Source organism: Lygodium microphyllum, chromosome 8, assembly GCF_053477565.2.
Source record: "Lygodium microphyllum isolate KBCC chromosome 8, Lygodium_microphyllum_v1.1.10, whole genome shotgun sequence".
Lineage (NCBI taxonomy): Eukaryota > Viridiplantae > Streptophyta > Polypodiopsida > Schizaeales > Lygodiaceae > Lygodium > Lygodium microphyllum.
This window is the reverse complement of record NC_141142.1, coordinates 141543656-141562634: the sequence shown is the minus strand read 5'-3', so window position 1 is coordinate 141562634 and position 18979 is coordinate 141543656. Positions and strand designations below refer to the sequence as shown.

Here is an 18979-nt window from a genome sequence, read left to right as displayed (position 1 = left end):
GCCAATATCATGCGAGAAGAAAGTAAGTGTAGCCAGGTGGTTTTCTTGGTCTGCAGAGGGCGCCACATCCACGACGCCATCGCCAGCATGACGGCCCCCTCTGTCGTCCGTGGCGTCTCCTCTCTCTGCTAGCAACTAGATCCTGTACATTTCATTTCTTAGCGATCCATCCATGTTTGTTGGTCTGTAGGATAGGGAAATACACTCCATTAACAATGGTTTCTGGCTGCCATTCTCGGCCATCGCAATGTCCAAGCGGTCACATCTTTGGCTAAAGTATGGATTTTTTCTGTGATCTTGAGCTGGGAGCTTTTTGCAAATCCTTGTCATAAGCAGTAATGGAGTCTCTGGCTGTTTTCCTTGGCCATAGATTCCTTTTTCTTATGCATATGCTTCAGTTAATCTTGACATCCTGATACATGCAGGGGAATAAATATGACGCTGTTGCCGCTTGAGGGCTATTATGCGGGCAATTAAAATATTAGACATTGAAAATTTTTACTTCAGTCGGTCAGTTCATCAGTCTTTCACAAGTCAGGTGATGTTTCCTCTTGCAAACACAGGACCCAGTCGATGAGACATAATCATAATCCTTTGGCGCATCCGAATGTTGATGGATGTTGTGCCAGTCCTAACTCAAAATTTTCTTGAGTATTTTCATGGATTTTGGGATCTTCTGCCCATCATTACTGTTACCCTCCATTGACAAGGTGGCTTTGAAGCTTTACCTGCCTTAAGAGTGGAAGGTGATGCAAGTCCTCAAGTTGCGGTTTAAGATGCTTTTGGAGACGGTGATCATGGTTCTCGTCAGTGTTAGTTTCTGCTAGGCAGAGGTTGCAAGGGTATTTTTGGAGCAAAGCAGGGTTCAGTGTCAGGAAGATTTAACTTGACAGATCTTGCTCACCCAAGAGAGCATGATAAGGTGCTTGCAAGCACAGATTTTGATTTTAGAGGTTGGGAAGGATTCACATTCATGACATCTCAGACATCTCATGGTGTTCGATAATTCGTGTGTGTGTGTGTGTTGTTGCAGCTATTATTGAAGCAGGCAGGATCTCACTGGCAACGCAGCAGTGCTGTTTGCTACAACCATAAGTACGAGGGAAGGTATTTCTCTCTCTCTCTCTCTCTCTCTCTCTCTCTCTCTGTCTCTGTCTCTCTCTCTCTCTATTTGTGGACAAACCATTTCATTCGAGATGGCCTTCTAGACCGACTCGATTACTATCTAGGGTGCCCTATCGTAGCAGTGTAGAAAACTCTTCACATGAAAGGAAGGTTCTTGCCCTTCCTTTCACACTATCCTCACCCCTAGCCTGGTCGACTGAGCCGAGAAAGATACCCAATTTTCTACTACTCCCATCTCTTATTTTAATTAATTCGGTTATTGTTTATTATTTCTTATGCTCTAGCCTACATAGAGCGAGTGACACTGTGTGTCCGTGCATGCATTAAACCATATGTCAATACACGTGTTGGATCTACTTCTTTCCTTGAGGTGTAGGAGAGTTGTACTGGGACCACAACAATCGGTTGGGGGATGTTCCTTGTGTTTGTGATATGAGGTGCTAGTCATTTGATATGTTTGGGAAATCTAATTGCTTGGAATCAGGAAGGGATTCGTTGGACTATAAATAATACAAATGCGTATCTAAGTTAGATCAGTGTGTTTAGCCTCTGAATGCTCCCGGTCGTGAGGTTGTGGGGTATTTTGGTTGAGCATAGAGGCCCAATTAGAGTCTTAGAGCCAGTGTTGAACCCATTTTTGGTTCTGAAAGTTGGTGTGTTTGCAGGGAGTCACTAGTAAGTGGTGGTTTTTGAATCTTGGTTGATAGTGACTAGTTGTTTAGTGTATGCCAAAGGGCATTGAAATAGATCCGTTATTTCCTAATAGACACTGTTAAAGCAGAGATCCAAAAGCAAGAAAGAGTCCAAATGACTAGATGGCGGGATGAAATCCTTAAGAGGTATTCCCCTCAATGGAGCAACTGGATATTCTTATGAGGGAGAGACCTTAGTGACCCTAGTGCTACAAGTAGTTCTTTAGGAGGATGAGGAAGCTCTAGTACTTTCCCTCTCCCAATAGGTCAGCCCACTTTGCGGGGGGTAGTAGTTCCATCAGTTCAGATCCCCGTAGCAAATCCAGTTGTCGTCATGGCACAACATATTGCAATTCCTATAGGGACACCAGATCTGCTAGTCTTAGGATTTCCTCTATCCATTTTTAATGGGTTAGTAGAGGAAGATGCGGAGCTCCACATTAGTTTCAAAAGTTAATGTTTAACTATCGAATTCAAGATGAGGGAGATTTCATGATGTTTCCTTTATATGACTCAAAAAGGAAGAGATGCACTCTTAATCCAAGAAAGTGCATCTTTAGAGTGTCCTATGGATTGCTATAGGGCCATGTGGTTAGCTCAATTGGTATTGCGACTGATCCTGAAAAGATAAATGTTATTGTCACTATGAGTTTGCCACGCAGTTCTAAAGAAGTGCATAGCTTTCTATGATATTCCGACTTTATTTTCAATCTTCCATACTTCTTGCAAATAGGACTTGAAGAATTCTAAACCATTAAATAGATGAAGTCTCAAGCAAAATAGTCCGAGATTTGTAACATGACACTTTCCCAGGTTGATAGGGACTGTAGCCATTCTTCACGGAAGTCACCACGCGAACGCGAGTCATGAGCCATAAGTCAAAATTGACCAAACCTATTTAAAACTTAGAAAAGCAAGGCAAGTTTTACGGTTTTAAGCATTAAAGCTTAAAAGCTTATGAAAAAAAAAAGAAAACCCCTTGGAATAGGTTTGATTCATGCTGGCTTTGGAGAGGTCTAGCACCATTAAAAACATTGCCTCAGTCTCGGCGTTTTGTGCTCACTAGAATACTACCTTACGCAACGATCTGTACTCGATCATCCATCTCTTAGCTTGATAATTTTTAGGAAAAATTAGTACCTAACTTACAATCACGAACATCTTAATTAGAATGTTTTAAATATAAACTTTTAACAAATTTATTTCTAAGTGATGGGACCTAAAATGGGCTGGCACTGGCTAAGGCACTAGCTAGACCTCATGCCCTCAATAGACAACCCCACCTCATGGCCTCGGGGGCTAGGAGCATCTCTCGAGGGATACACTATCGTAGACACTAATCACTGCGTATTTATAGTCTGTAATCCAATGGATGTTCTCTTTTTTTTGTCTCCTTAGAGGTTGATTATACATATATCGGTATTAAACACCACACATCATACACACAAGGACACCCCACCGACTGATTGCCGTGGCTCTATTGTAGCTCTCCTACATCTTGGGGATTATCCCCTCGATGCGCTGCTTCCACATATACACACATTCGAAACAAACTCCCCTCTTAGTGCCAATATATTTAACGTTCTAGGAATGCACTTATCCTCACTTATCCATCCCCTTTTGACCCACCGTCTAGACCTACAGCTAGGTTGCTCACTCTCTCCACGTGGGTTAAGTCCTAAAGAAACCAAGTGCTATGTATCCAGGAGCTTGTGATCGATACCATTTAATGATGCTTGATGCAAATGTGTATATGTTGAAGTGCTCAAACAATTGAAAAAGTCTCATGAATTGTGCAAATACATTCTTTTCATGTTTCCATACACTAACGCATAATTGCTGCTATGAGAGAAGACATTGAGCCTTGTGATGTACTTCCCTTTATTTAACTTAACGTCATCCTATATGAATAACACAAAAAATACATCAGATTTTATAACATATTTCAATGCTCAAACTCCCCTCTCTCCCTACTGTTTAGAGTTTTGCTTGCAGTGATAGATAAAAGGGTAAATTCATGTGTGTTTCACACAAAATAATCAGTAAATACTCACAAAAACATATATAATGGGGATAACTTGAGGTAAACCCTCATGCTTTATCCTCATTATATACTCACAGGCACATCCATATTTTTTCATATTTATCCTCGTCTAGTTTTTATTTTTTTTCCTTTTAAAGAGCATTTTCACCATTTTTTCTTATTTTTTCTCAATAAAAATGGAATAAAATTAGCATTATTTTAGAGCTGTGGCTCTTAAGTCCTTAAACAACAACCATGTAGATTTTATTGGTGTTTTGTTTCATGCTTTTCTCATTTTAAGCCCAAAAATTCCATTTTTACTCTAAAAATTATGCTTTTCGAGTTTTTTTCATTTATTTTCACACTTTAAGTGTATATTTTTTGAGTTTTTTTATTATGAAAGACTAAAACCAATAGCAAACAACATGTCCATCAATTATCAGTCCATATGAACATTGCTAACCTCATCAAATGCGAAAAAAGAGTAAATTTCTTTGTAAAAATGTCATAATCGTGTATTTTTCATTATTTCGGGTTTTGAAACTTGTTGCGGGTCTACAAATCATGGCCCATTTGATGTTGAGCATGCCTCCACATTGCCATCTTCAGTCCGCCTTCGATTTGGAAGAAATCCGGTACCATGCCAGACGAGCATTCACCAACCGGGCTTCATTCTTCTTTAGACATAGGAACTGCCCCTTGCAGGAGAGAGAGGGAGGAGAGAGAAATACTGAAATCTGATCTCCACAATAGGGCAGCCATTCAAGGAGCAGACTGGAGCGATGGAGAGCGAAGATCAAGAGTAGAGCAGGCGTGTAATCGGTTGGGGGGGTTACTTGCAGCTCCCATATCTCATCTCAATCATTGGAGAGGATGGCGCCTTTCTACACGCTCATTCGAAAAAAACGGCACCCCCCTCCCCCACAAAATTCGTTTTTTTTAGGGGCCCCCTTTTGGGAGCCCCTAAGGGTCATGCCTTTTGGCTCCCATTAAAGTCAATTTCCACTTGACTTTAGCCTTGGTCTCCCGAGCGCTCCCATTTCCTTGTCCGATGTCCGTTTCGAAGTCTGAAAAATCCTGGGCGTCTATATTGAAGTCCTCCACTGTTGGGCATCTCCCAAGGTCTTGTCTGACACGCCAATAAATTGTCAAAATTCACCAACTGTCGTCAAGTGGGTCTTTTAAGCATTTATTGAGCATTGCTGCATAAAATCATATTGATTGCAATCGCCACCTTCGACGAAGTCTATTTTTTCTCTGAAATTTGGAATTTTTGGCTATTTTTGAACACTTCTCGGCATAAAAAATCATCTATCATTGGCGACCATGGGATAGGGCGACTCAGCTCGTCGAATCCCATGAACAAAGCTGCACATAAACACAACCACAAAGAGCATCAAGCTGATACAAAATAGATACACAACAAAACACAACACAACTCTCATCCTACCCCCTTATCAAAACCAAGGCATGAAATCTACGAGGAGTAGGCGTAGTATAACCTAACAGAAAGTCGAAAGCTAGTTACTAACCAATTGTGCCAACACAGTCAAGCTAAAAAGAACCATCAAAGAGGTCATCCTAAGTGGTGGTCTGAGCCACCTACCTAACTAAGGACAATGCAACTAGGAGCTCCTACTAGGTGAGGACTCCTATAGCTTGATCAACAAATATTTTCCTTTAGCACATTGGGTCTTTAGCCTCTTATTTTTCATACTCCGGCGTGTAAAAAGGAGGGAGCTAGGCGTAGTGACCCAAGGAGAGCAAGGTATCGGCCTTAGGTCCTATCTCGGTACCCAAGAACCTACCAAACCCTCGCAAGGCGACACTAAATTCTTTTCAAACGCTCACTTTTGAACCTCTGAGGCCCTAGTGCTGCTGCTTGGCTCTCCTTCCCTTTGGGTGCTCATGGTGGCTAGCTCTTCTATGCTAAAAGTCTCCTCCATAGACTTGTGCATGGCCTCGGCCATGTCTTCATCTTCCTTTCTTCTCAACTCTTTCGCCTCTTCCTCTACTTTTCTTTTTCTCTCTTCTTCAGCCCTTCTTAACTCCTCTTCCACTCTCTTCAGCTCAGTTGCTTCCTTCTCCCTTCCCTCCTATTCGGCCCTTCTTAACTCCTCTTCCACTCTCTTCCTTCTCCCTTCTCTCCTCCTCTTTAGCCCTTCTTAACTCCTCTTCCACTCTCTTTAGCTCAGTTGCTTCCTTCTCCCTTCTCTCCTCTTCGACCCTCTTGGACTCTCTTTGGGCCCTCTTTAGCTTGGCCCATTCCTCCTTGGTCAGTCTTTCTTTTGTTTCCTTATGTGGCTCTTCGATGGGGTTTTCTTCTTTGGTGCCTTGGGCTCTCTCTCTTGCCAGACTATGTCTCTTGCTCTTCCTTATCACTTATATTCCTCTCACTGGATTGCTCCTACTCTAGGTGTGGCAATCGATCAAGGATCTCCCACACTTCCTCTTCACCTCCTTTTGCATTCTTTATGGCCTCATGGATGATGGCCATTAGTACTCCACTGAACTTGATGGTGGATGCCTTGGAGGAGGAATTTTTCCTAGTTGACCTCATTGTGGAGGCTAGGGACTCTCCACTTGCTGCTGCTGTGCATGTGGTCAAGTCTTTTGCTCAGTTTTTGATGGTCTTGTGCACAAAGGCATTCCAATCCACCTCATCTAAGGATCCATCTGCAATGCTTTCTAGCAATGGTACCCCAATTCTGTTCATAAGGGCATTGTATCTTTGACTGGAGAAGATGGCATGAACCATCTTTACATGCATTTTATTTTTAGGGTTTGGGATATCCACCAAGCTTATCCCATCAACTGTGTGCACGGTAGCCTTGCTCACCACCAACATGTTATACACATCCGTCCTTGGGTGTTTCTCAGTCTTGGTGGCTAAACCCAAGGCCTTCTCCATCATCGTACGGCTCAACTCCATCTCTACTTGGCATGCTTCTTCTCCTCTTCTTACTGTCACCGTGCCACAGTTTCTTTCGGCATCAAAGCTCCTGAGAAATTCTACGCACTTCGACCTTCTCTACATACTTTTGTAGATTGCATTGTTCCATGAGTTGTTTTACAGTTGGCTCCTCCGTGATGGTGTCTTCTAGGTTTAGGGTATGCTTGAATGTGAATTGGTTGAAACACCTCATTTCTACCCTCAAGCCATACTTTAATTGCTCTTCCTCCATGAATGGGAGCTTGCCACCTTTATCTTGCCCTACCATTTTAGGTTCTTGTCATATATCATAGCTCATCATTAGTTTTCTTGAGTCAACTTCCACAATGATGTAGATAAACATACACAAAAGCTCTTAAGAATGTTAAATGCTTAAATATAGGGTAAAAATTTGCACTTCAAGAAATCCACACAATTCAAAAATATCCATGATATATTTTCCCACGTTTTGAGTCTTGTCATTAAACATTGATTGACGTTTAAAGCATGTTTATTTTCTTCTTTTCTAGATTTCTTTTTATGCTTGTTTCCTTTCCACCTTACCCCCTCCCTCCCCTAGAAATGATTTAAATCATTCCTAGGATTGGAGAGCAAAGGGTTAAGGGCGTTTAAGCATGTGTGGGTGGCGGGACATTACCTTGCAAAAGCTAGGCATAGAATTGTGGGTTATATTCCAACTAAGCATGGCGGTCGCTGTGACTGGTAGTCCACATTGCAATGGGCTTGCTTCTTAAAGGTGCATCCTAGCAATTCCTTACCTGCATCTTTTATGTTTGGTAGCACATAAAAAATGATGGACATGCTCACAGACTCGATAGAGATTTCCGCTTTACACTTTTCCAATTTATGGGTTGGAGTTGCGGTTGATCGATGAGGGTCCAATGTTCATGGGTACCCTCAGGCCTTACCAAGAACCCCGCTCAATTTTGGATACCCACTTGGAGCATACCAAATACCTACAGCCCAAAACAGGCCTTTCCTAGGTGTGGACAGGGTGTTGGACTGCACAGAACAGTCCCACATTTCTGATTACAGAAATTTATATATAAGACCTAGGATCACGTGCCTATGCTCATCTCGAAGAGGGAATCAATGCCTCCATTTTGAACAAAAAGGTAGGTCAATCGGAGTTGTCTAGATCTAGTTATAGCCAAAATAGTGACAGATGGTCTCACGGGACTACACCTAGACATGGCGGGTAACAGGGGGAAAACAAAGCAAATGAAGATGTTTAGCAACATATAAGGGATGTGCACACCCTGAGGGATGACACCAACTTTGAGGTTGAAGAGGAAGACCTCTCTCACTCCATGGGAAGTCTTAGTGCACTCAATCATACCCTTAGGTCACACGAGACTAGACATGTGGAGAGGCATAGGGAAGTAATGGAAGGTCAAGCTCAAATGGTGACGGAGATGCACCAAATGACCTCTACCATGGAAGCACTTGCAGCCAAGTTCTCAATGTGGATGGATCCCCAAATGAAAGGCAAAGAAATAGAGGATAGACCAAGCATGCAAGCTGAAAGAGTGACCATCCCATCCGTGAATGCAACTTATGCAAGTACCCAAGGTAGTACTCTGATCGGCCCCTCCCAGTTACCACACATGCCCAAATTGTTTTTGAGGGCAAAAATCTTCGGGTGGGGATGGAATGTAAGAGAGGGGGACTGAGGCAACTAGAAATTTATCCTCATATATCAAACATGTTATAGGCATAACGTATAAATACTTGATAAGATAAGTGCGAGATGATCTCAAGTAATTAGACTTTAACATGCCTTGCCTTGAGCTAGAATATAATTCTTCTTAATATTTGGGCTCTTAAGCTAAGTACTTTTGAAGTATCTAAACTTTAAGCTAGTACTTTCTATTCGTGATCCTCAATATCATATTATTTTAGTAATTATTCTATTTATAACCTTTGACTATACTTTAACCTAGCACTTGTATGCACAATCTTTTAATGTCGTTCTTTTGACGACTATGCTATTCATAACACTTGACTAATTCTTCCTTGTAATTGCTCTACTAGCAAATAAGTCATATGTGACTAGGTGCAATTATCTCCCCTTGATATATGCACTTCACAAACTCCATCTTCCGAGTAGGCGAGATGAAATTTATCATTTCCCATTACCTATTCTCGTGCAATAGTAGGGGGCCTAACGTATCTCATACGAGAACCAAAGCAAGCATCTATGAATTTGAAAATACATTACTTACGACCGGAACCGCAGTTAGATTGATAGTGATGCCTTTGCTCGAAGCCTTGTTGCTAGTTGCAAGATTGTCATCCGCACGTGACATTCTTCGCTTGGAGGCCATCGTCCGCAAATAGACTCAAGAGATTAAGAAGGTAGAATAGATTCAAGATGGGAGATCATAAGAGAAGATGGTTAAGTCAAGGATCGAGATAGAGGGAATTGAGCCAATTCTCTTCCTTGCAGTCTCTCGGGGTGACTCTTCTCTCTCTCTCTCCCTCAAGCTCTCTTTCAAGCTCTTCCTCACAATCTCTTGGAGGAGTATCCTCCTCTCTACCTCTCTTGTAGCCTCTCGGGGTCTCCTGCTTTTTTATGCCTCTCCCATGCCTCGTATTTATAGTGAATTAGAGAAGAGGGCTTGTGGTTGAGAAGTGGAGCTCTTTGTGGAGGGGGATCTTGGAAAGATCAGTGATCTGATGCTCAGATCATAAATCTGATGGTTCCATTGGCTCTGAAAGGGGGGTAAAACCTCAAGACACTTGATTAGAAAGCTCTTAGTTTACTCCTTCGTCTTTTCTCTGTTCGAAGTGCTGTCTACTGCCTGTAAACTGCGATCGCGGCGTGCGCGATTTCGCCAGTCACTTTTCTTTATTTTTTTTTTTATAAAATCTTCAAACTAACTAAAATATCACTTGTCTTTTCTTTTAAATGACATCCAGTTCCATATCATTTTTTTAGGATAATATCTAAAATATCTAAAATATACTAGCTTTGCCCAAAATCTAATGTTTTTGGACCTTCCAAACTATACACATGAACTTAGTGATTAATATAACTCATAAGTCTCGTTCACGTTGTAGTTTACGTGAAGGGTAGCTACGGTCCTTGCCAATCCGAGAAAAATATCGGATTTATGACTCTTGATTTTTCTAAATAAAATATTTTAAATTAAATAAAAATTATCAATAATTAATGTTAGTTAGTTTTTTCCTTAGTTAGTCTTTAGTTAGTAATCTTACTAACTTATTAATTGACTAACTAACTTACGAACCAACCAACTAACTTTTATTGTGCGGAGATATTATATAATGAGACTTTATACTTATGAAAAGTAGTTATAAAGATGTATTTGATCATACTATGATCTACCAATACATCATCTCATGGATCCTTTCCTCATCAAAAGTATCAAGGTCTATATTCTCATATCTTGGGGGATTCTCATGCACATGGCAAACAACATAATGTAGTGGCTCTTGGGGATAACCAAAACATCCAGTACCAAAATAAGGCCTTCTTTTCACTACAACAACTCTCTTGGGTGGTACTATTTGTAACACTTTTTGATATACCCACAAGGTTTCAAATACATGCTCATCCCCAATGTCTAGTAATAATTCAACAAAGGCACTGAACAAAATATATATATTAACTATCCTTAGTTGTTCAGCCCATCGAATCCTCCACAGTTCATAATGAAGAAGAATGTTATGTCCATAATATATCTCATATATAACCTTTTCCTTGGCCATAAATCTCTCACATACCATGAGTTAGAAGGAGGTTGCAATACAGTTGGAGGAATAAAGATCATCTCCGTTATCTCAAATGTAGCCTCGTGGTATGAGAATTTATACAACCCTAAGGCTACTTGATACATGATGGGAAAAATATCCCACAAATGTGTAGCTTCCTCATCATTAAGTTCCTGATGAGCACAATATGTATGCTAGTGTTAGTGCAAGATATTCAACAACAGTTTTCTTCAAACAAGTGTGGTTATTTTATTAATTCCTTTCATACGTTCACTACTTAACCTTACACTAAAATATCTTTTGAAACCTAGCCTCTTTTGAAACTTAGGCTCTAATACCACGTGTGAGGTGCCTCCTCCAACAGACCCAGAGGAGTCCTCTAGTAGTCAACTGAAATTCATATCCATGCACATCACAATCTCGTCTCCCCATGAGAAACCTTGGACTTAGTTGAACATGGGAATCTCAGTTCTACTTCATAGGGGAAGCGTGGACAAGTCATCCCTAACAACAATCTAACGCCCACCTAAGAAACACCACTTTGTAATCAATCAAAGGTAGGAGTGAGGTCAATACTGCACTTGGTTCAAAGAGAGTTAGAGACGGGGGAGAGTGTAACTTGATCCTCCTACCCATAAGGTAAAATCTCAGCTCCGGCCTCCTTAAACGGTGTTAAACCTGATAATTAATCCTACTAGTATTGGGAGGGTCACGATTTAATCATCTCTATCTAATGACTTATCGGGTCCACCCAGCCACCACAGGTGTCTAATTGTTAGGATCGAAACCTCCCACTTTCATCGATGGGTTTGCTTAGTTTTCTAATTAGCAAAGCATACTACCACACTGTTTGGACATATACAATCAGCTTCCTTTTATTGCTCTATTAGACTAGGTTCATTAAACTCAACATTTAGCACATAACAAACAATTCGAAAAATCATATAATTTATTTCATAATAACATCCACAGCCATCACTCCGCAGAGTGGTACAAAATCGTCTTTCCGCAGAAAGACACCGTCTAGCCTAGGATAGGACATTCCAGTTCCTCGAGGTTGGACTGTATGTGATCACACTCCGTCCGCGGTCAACAGGGAAATTTACTGGCTCAGAGCCCCTCTAAGCTTCCCTGAGCCTCAGGAGTCATCCTACATAACAGGGGCACTTACCACTCGGCCCTTTGCCCTCTCAGGTGCTCGAGTGATCAAAATCCAAAACACCTACCTCCCTTGGGAGCATAGGACCCCACCCACAGGTGAGTTTTTCCAAAAGTGGTCTCTTCTCTTTCTCTTCTTCTCTCTTTCAAGCTTGCTTGTTTCTGCTTGAGAGAGGGAGTGTGAGTGTGAGGGAGTGAGTGTATGAGGGTAAGGGATGTTAGATATGATCAATGCCCCACCCTCATTAGGTGCTACCAATGATCCATGGTTCTCAAAGTTGTAAGGCCTCTATTATGAGGAGAAGCCAAATGTGAGCCTAGACATTGGTTGAGTCCTGACTTGTATATCATATGAGGTCTATGTGACCGGATGGCAAAAAGGTGACCATTGTGGGTCTAATCTTTGGGTTAGACGAAGTGGTTAAGTTGGTAGCAACTCGTGGCGCATTGCATCGAGTTGCGGGGTAAGGGAGTTAAAAGGGGCCCCTATTGTGGGGTCCGGGGACCGCGGAAGCGGCCCCTGGCTGGGGGGTCCCAGGGGGCAAATGACAAATGAACTCTCCCTCTCTCTCTCTCTCTCTCTCTCTATCAACTCAAAAATGACAAATGAACTCTCCCTCTTCCCAGTTGGCTTCTTAAACCCCTCGTTGCTTAGTCTTTTACCTCCCCCTTCTCTCTCTTTGCCATCTTAATGCCTTAAAGCTCTCTTTTTCATCTTTTTTTCCTATTTTGGGTCTACTATTATATCAAAAACTCTACTATGTGTTTTTCTTTTTTCCTTATCTAAATGCATCTAAATCACAAGCAACCACTTACATTAATCCAACCTCTTACCTAAATCCAAAAAACAAAAAAACTTACTTGCAAAGGAGATCAAATACCTCTTCAACTCCTTGCTTTTCCTGACTATCTCAAGCATTGGTTCAAGGAAAACCCTACTTCAGTGCTTGATTCAGAGTGCAAAAGCACTCAAAGCTTGAATATGTTTGTCCCAGCAAACGGAACCAAAATGTAGGAGCTCACGCTCAACCGACAAGACCCATGGATTGCTTACTGTTTCAAGCATTTCAAGCCAAGTGCATTGGCTACCTCTCACATAGACATACATACTGCAATGTTTGCACATGGGACGGGTGTAGTTGCACATATTGATATCTGGCATAAACGCATTGGTCATGTTAATGTACAACGACTTAAATCAATGCAGGCCCAAAATATTGTTGCAAGTTTGCCTAAATTCAAGGTTGCAGAAATGCATAAGGTATGTGAAGCCTGCCAATTTGGAAAACAGGCAAGGAAACCATTTTCTAGACATGTTCAAGAGAGAGAAGCCACTGGAATTAATCCACTCTGATGTGTGGACTACTAAAGCTGCATCTCTTGGAGGCTGTCATTATTTTGTCACTTTTATTGATGACTATAGCAGAAAAGTTTGGGTGTATTTTATGAAAAAAAAAAGTGAAGTTTTTGGGCATTTCAAAACTCTTAAAGCTATGGTTGAAAAAGAAGCAGACATGTAAATAAAATGCCTAAGGTCAGATGGAGGAGGAGAGTACCTCAAATGAGTTTGCAAGGTTCTTGCAGGAGCATGGCATAAAGCAGCAATATTCATGTAGTCATACCCCACAACAAAATGGAATTGTAGAAAGGAAAAACAGGCATATTGGAGAGGTATTTTGTACCATGCTCAATGAAAAAGACTTGCCAGATTTTTACTGGGCTGAAGCAGTTGTTACAGCAGTCTACATAATGAACAGGACTCCCATTGCAGCAATACATGGGATGACTCCAGAGGAGAGGTATACTGGTAGGAAACCAGATATTTCTCATTTGAAGATTTTTGGTTGCATTGCCTATGTTCATGTGCCGGATGAGTTGAGATCCAAGTTGGATCCAAAAGCTGAGAAGTGTATTTTTATTGGTTACTCTCTGCAGCAGAAAGGGTATAGATGCTATAATCTTTCTACTCGTAAGTTTATAGTGAGGAGATATTGATTTTGATGAGATGAGTAGCTGGTATAAACCAGTAAATGTAATTGATGATGTAGATGCACAGAATGGTAATGTTGCACAGAATGGTAATGCTGCACAGAATTCACAGCAGCAGTCACAAAATATTAGTGGACCTGGAGTGTCCTCTAGCAGTGGTTCATATTCTTCGCCATGGACAGGTAGATTGAGATTAGGAGAATCTTCTCAAAGCAATGTAGATAGTGGTATAAAGGTATCACGAAAAGGAAAAGAGAAGATAGATCAGCCCATGTTTGATGTGAATGCATGTCACTCTTATGTGGATGGTAAATCTAGTGGCTCAGAACAGAGCATTGATGATGAGTTGGGTATTCCTTCTATTGTTACACCTGGAGTAAGAAAGACCAGGGATGTTTTGAGAGCACCTGTGAGTGAACCTACTTTGCGCAGGTCTACCAGAGCTAGGTATCCTATGGATAGGCTGAAATATGATGGATTTACAGCCATTCACTATGCCTATATGGTCAAAGTGATATAGAAACCAGAACCCACTTTTTTTGAGCAAGCCATGGGAAAAGAAAAATGGGAGAAAGCCATGGATGAAGAAATGGATGCCTTGGAAGCAAATGCTACATGGGAGTTGGTATCTTTGCTTAAAGGTAAAAATGCAATTGGCTATAAGTGGGTTTATAAGGTGAAGCACAATGCAGATGGTTCTGTGAACAGATACAAGGCAAGATTAGTAGTCAAGGGGTATGCACAAACATATGGCATTGACTATGAAGAAACATTCAGTCCGGTTGGAAGGATGGCAACAGTAAGAGTAGTCATTGCTATGGTTGCATCAAAGGGATGGTCTTTACATCAGATGTATGTAAAGAATGCCTTCTTGCATGGTGATTTGCAAGAAGATGTCCATATGGAGCAGCCACCAGGTTATGTGCATGCTGTTCATCCTGAGTTTGTTTGCAGGTTGAAGAAAGCATTGTATGGCTTGAAGCAAGCACCTAGAGCATGGTCTGACAAGATAGAGCAATATCTTGTCACTATTGGCTTTTAGATTTCCAAGGCAGACTTCTCACTTTATGTGAGAAAAACAGAGAAAGGTATTATGCTACTTGTCATTTATGTTGATGATTTGATTATGACAGGTGACAGTGATAAAGATATCCTTCATGTGAAAATGCTATTGAAGCAAAAGTTTGAGATGAAGGATTTGGGAGAGCTGCGTTATTTCTTGGGCATTGAGGTGATTAGATCACCAAGAGGGATACAGCTCTTGCAGAGGCAGTATGGATTGGACATGCTGTCCAAATATGGTATGACAGGCGGCACTTTTTGCCACACACAAGAATGAGCTTCTCATTCACCTTTCAACTTTATATACAAAACCCTAAATCCCTTTTGGGCGGTCATCCCCTTTTCCCTGTTTTTTACATGGCCGACCGTGGCCTAGACCCTTTTCCCATTGTCCCTCTATCTTCCTAGCTTCCTTTCCACCACCCGTTTACATTTACAAATTGCACGGGTGAGAGCCCAACGCTCCTTGAATTAAACCATGGTGCGCTTGCGCTCTTTTACAAAAGTTTTGACTTGCGCTTTTCCTTGTGCGTCTTTGTCTTTCATTTCTCTTTCCTTGGCCTTTGTCTTTGTCTTTTATTTTAGCTTTCCGGATTTTCCACTGCCTGGTACTCTTTTACAAGATTTTAGGGTGCGCCTTTGTATTTTAAAATGCACATTTTTCCTTTTTCATTTGCCTTGGGCTTTTTAAGGTTCCCCTGCGCTTTTGGCCTTTTCTTTTCTTCTTTTTTCTGTCGGGCTACCTTTTTTCCGCCTTTGCCCTGCGTCTTTTTATTTCCTTTTACTTTCTTCGTGTTAGTCCCATGGCACTCTTCGTCGAAGGTAGCATGCGGAGCTTGCACCGAAGACGTGGGTGGAAGGGAGTGTTGTGGTTCGCCTTGGGGGAGTTCTGATGTTGGTGCAGATGAAGATCGTTGGTGGCACTGTGCTGTTCCGATTGGCTGGTGATATGATGGCGATAGGGCTACTCTTTGTTGGGAATGGCCACTCATAGCTGGCACGGGGTTGGTGTTCGCAAGATGCTCATGGTGGATTTTGCTCGTGATGATGCTCTGGTGGTTTGCATGATGAAGTAAAGGACAAGAGGTTAGAGTGCAGTGTTGATGTAGGGCTGACGGTGCGTTCATTGGAGTCTTTAATACCTGCAATTGGAAAACCTCCCATGTGGTCTCTCCCTAAGAGGTGGTGCTAGTCCTCTTATCGTGCACAAGACAGATTTTGATTAGTTTGGGAGACAGATCGAACTGGAACCAAGCCTGGAGTATTGTCCTGCACTTGAGGATCCAAACTGTGTGTATACTTTGGTGCAGATATTATGTGAGTGCCCGTGCATACTTAGATATTACGTAGGTAGAAGACTGTGGGCTGGTTTTGCCTAATGACGTGTGGATTAAGCAAAGTCGTCCCGGATGGGAAGAAGTACACGTGGAGACGTATGTGACATCCTGTACATTGTGATTGCACGACCTAACATAATAGAATACAGGGGTATGGCACTATTAGTAGCTTGTGGACATTGGGCCTATGTGATGAGGACAGTGGACGTTTCATGGCCATTCGTGCAGGGTTTACCACAAGTGATTGCAATGGTATTAAGGTAGAGTGCAAGGGGGGATTTTGTGAGTGGGTCAGGGTGATAGGTCTAACCATAGGCGAGACAGGCTCCCTAGGTATGTCCTGCCCTTGAGGTGCCCTGAATGATTGTGGGGGTGCTAGGGGGCTAGGGGCGGAGCCAGCCGACCAAGGGCACTGGACGCACCTAATTGAGGGCCCCTAGGTGCAGTGCTGTGATCGTGGGTGCTTTTTATTTTTCGTTCTTTTTTTTTTGCCTCAGTACAACCTTTGCAATATGCAGAGCCTATGAGCCTTTTAATGGATCGGGACGTATTAAGCCTCGGAGGCTCAGGGAATGGATAGGACCGTGATGATTTTGCCCTAGTCTCGTTGTTAGGGGAGCCGTTGGTTGCGATATTGGTGCGATTGCGATGACACCCATTGTGAGCTCACTGTAGGACTTGGCCCAAGAAGAGAGTGTAGCCCCATGACTATGCTTTGGTTTGTGCGATGTGGACACTCGCAAGTGGTGATTTTTTGTGCTCCGCAGCGTGGCTTTGTTGCGGTTCTTTGTGCGGTTGGTCGTCTTGCGGTGGCGTGGCCGTTGAACACGTTTGTACGTAGACCTTTCTCATCCTGCATCCACTTGTCGCCTTGTGAGAGTATATGCTTGCTTGCGTTAAGTACATTGAACAATTACAATCATGTTAAGACATAATTTTTCAGAATGCGATGATGTCTATTACGATGCCTATTCCATTGCTTGTTAAGGTCGCATACATTAACGAGAGGTAAGGGAAGTGTGTACAAGTGGGGATCTTGCCCCTTTACTCATCAAAAGACAAAAAGTTATGGCATGATGACTTGTAAAGCTACTTGTACATCATAAGGGCTTAGTCGATTTGTACTAGGCGGGGTGAGTCTGGTTGGTTAGGCGACTGGGGCGGTGCTGGTGCGGGACTCCTGTGAGGTTGGGCAGGGAACATGTCGGCCGAGACATGAATAGTGTAGTCCCGGGCCGCCACCGTTTCCAAAATGCCTTTAAAGAATTCATTAAATTCTTCCCTGTCCTCCCGGGCCGCCTTTTCTCTCCGTGAGCACTTGGTGCCCGAGCGTACATTGGGGTCTGTGCAACTGGTGTTGCCACCTGCTGTGCGTTTCTTTGAGTCTCGACTTTCTTGGCCTGGGGATTCTTTGGCCTTCGTCCATGACAGTGTCGCTTAGGCCCTCGTTTCTTCGCATATCTTTTGAGGGTAGGCACGTAGCGCACTGGCGGAGGGGCATGTGCCGCATGTTCCCGTCGTCTGCGGAGAGTGTCTCTGCAAGCCAGCTGCCCTAGGTTTTCCAAGTTTTTCTTGTAGGGGAACCTGCAATATGCAAACCAAGGGTTAGGCCTTGATACGGAATAAGACCGTTCGCATGGGAGGGATTATAGTGTGGGTTATCAAATGCATATGACTAGAAGAGGCGGAGTGGGACGTGCTGTGCTCGTTGTAGCGGGATGGCCCCCGTGATGATGTTGACTTAGCCTCCCGCCATTAGCAGATCTTGGCTCACGCCGAGTTACATCGGCTGGTGGTCATGGATTTGGGCAGGGCTCATCCTCGGAAGGACGGACCGGAAAGGGAAAGGTGTATAGGAAGGGACTGCACCCTGCTTACGTCATCAGAGATGTTGGTCAGGGCTTTCCACGGTAGCAATGTGGGGTGCATATCCTTCGCCCGGAGGTGGAAATGGTCATGTGAGAGGGGGACCAGATGAGCCTAGCTTGTTGGCCCCAACTCTTCTGTCTGCGCTTGACTATTATTGCTTGTGTGTGTTGATAGTGTCTATACAGGGTGACACAAAAATCATTGTTTATATCTATATATATTTACGAATCCATGCCACTTCACGAGGATAGAAACCAATTGTAGAACTCGGGATTGTACTGGAGCGTGGCACACGCATCTAGTACTCGTGGCAGCATACTCAATACCGATATATATTTTGCCACATCGAGTAGCATGGAACCTTGCCCGAGTCTATTGGCAATATGTAACTCCTCCTTAGTGAGAACCTTATCAAACAGAAAGTTTTCTTGGCTAGGTTCAGCCAAGTCCGTACCCCGAATGGCAGTCAGCACTCGAAGGGAAGTTGGTGCCACATAGGTTGGGTCTCTTTGAGATCGCCATTTGGCCAATCGCTCCTTAGAGACTATCATAATCTGAGCTTCTAGTTCGGCCATTGCAACGCGGTTTTCACACCAACGCTGTTCAAATTGAATTCGGCCCTCTGATAGTCGCTTTAGTTGCTCTATCTCTAAGAGATTTGGTTGGCAGAGTGCATCATTGAACATGATAGTTAAGCGCAGTTCGTCGGCTTCCTCGCCAGAGATGAGTTGCATGCGTTTGCACAGGAGCCTGTTATAGTGCTTGTCAAGATGTTCTTGCTCTTCCCAGGATAAGGAAAATGGCAAGAATTCTGCGAGCTGCTCTTTAGGGAATGCGTGCATGTCTGCCAGGACATAGACACGTGCGGACACTTTGAGCTTAGCACCCAACTTGGTCAAGCACTCTGTGACACTTCTATGTTCGACGAGGGCTTGCTCGGTTGCTATCTCATGCAAGGTTCTAGGGGTTTGCTTGGGCTTTAGCGTAGCTAGGGGCTCAGGCCTAGATGAGCAAGATCGGTTAATGCTAGGCT

The 18979-nt window shown here is 42.8% G+C and overlaps 1 long non-coding RNA gene across 1 annotated transcript in view; it reads left to right on the top strand.

Moving 5' to 3' along the window:
• Window positions 1-18979, top strand: part of LOC148032947 (uncharacterized) — a 42861-nt gene continuing 23882 nt past the window's right edge. Inside the window, exons 1-3 of the long non-coding RNA XR_015691771.1 lie at window positions 1-276; window positions 426-922; window positions 1034-1107. This is a non-coding gene — a long non-coding RNA (uncharacterized LOC148032947). The remainder of the gene's footprint in view (window positions 277-425; window positions 923-1033; window positions 1108-18979) is intronic.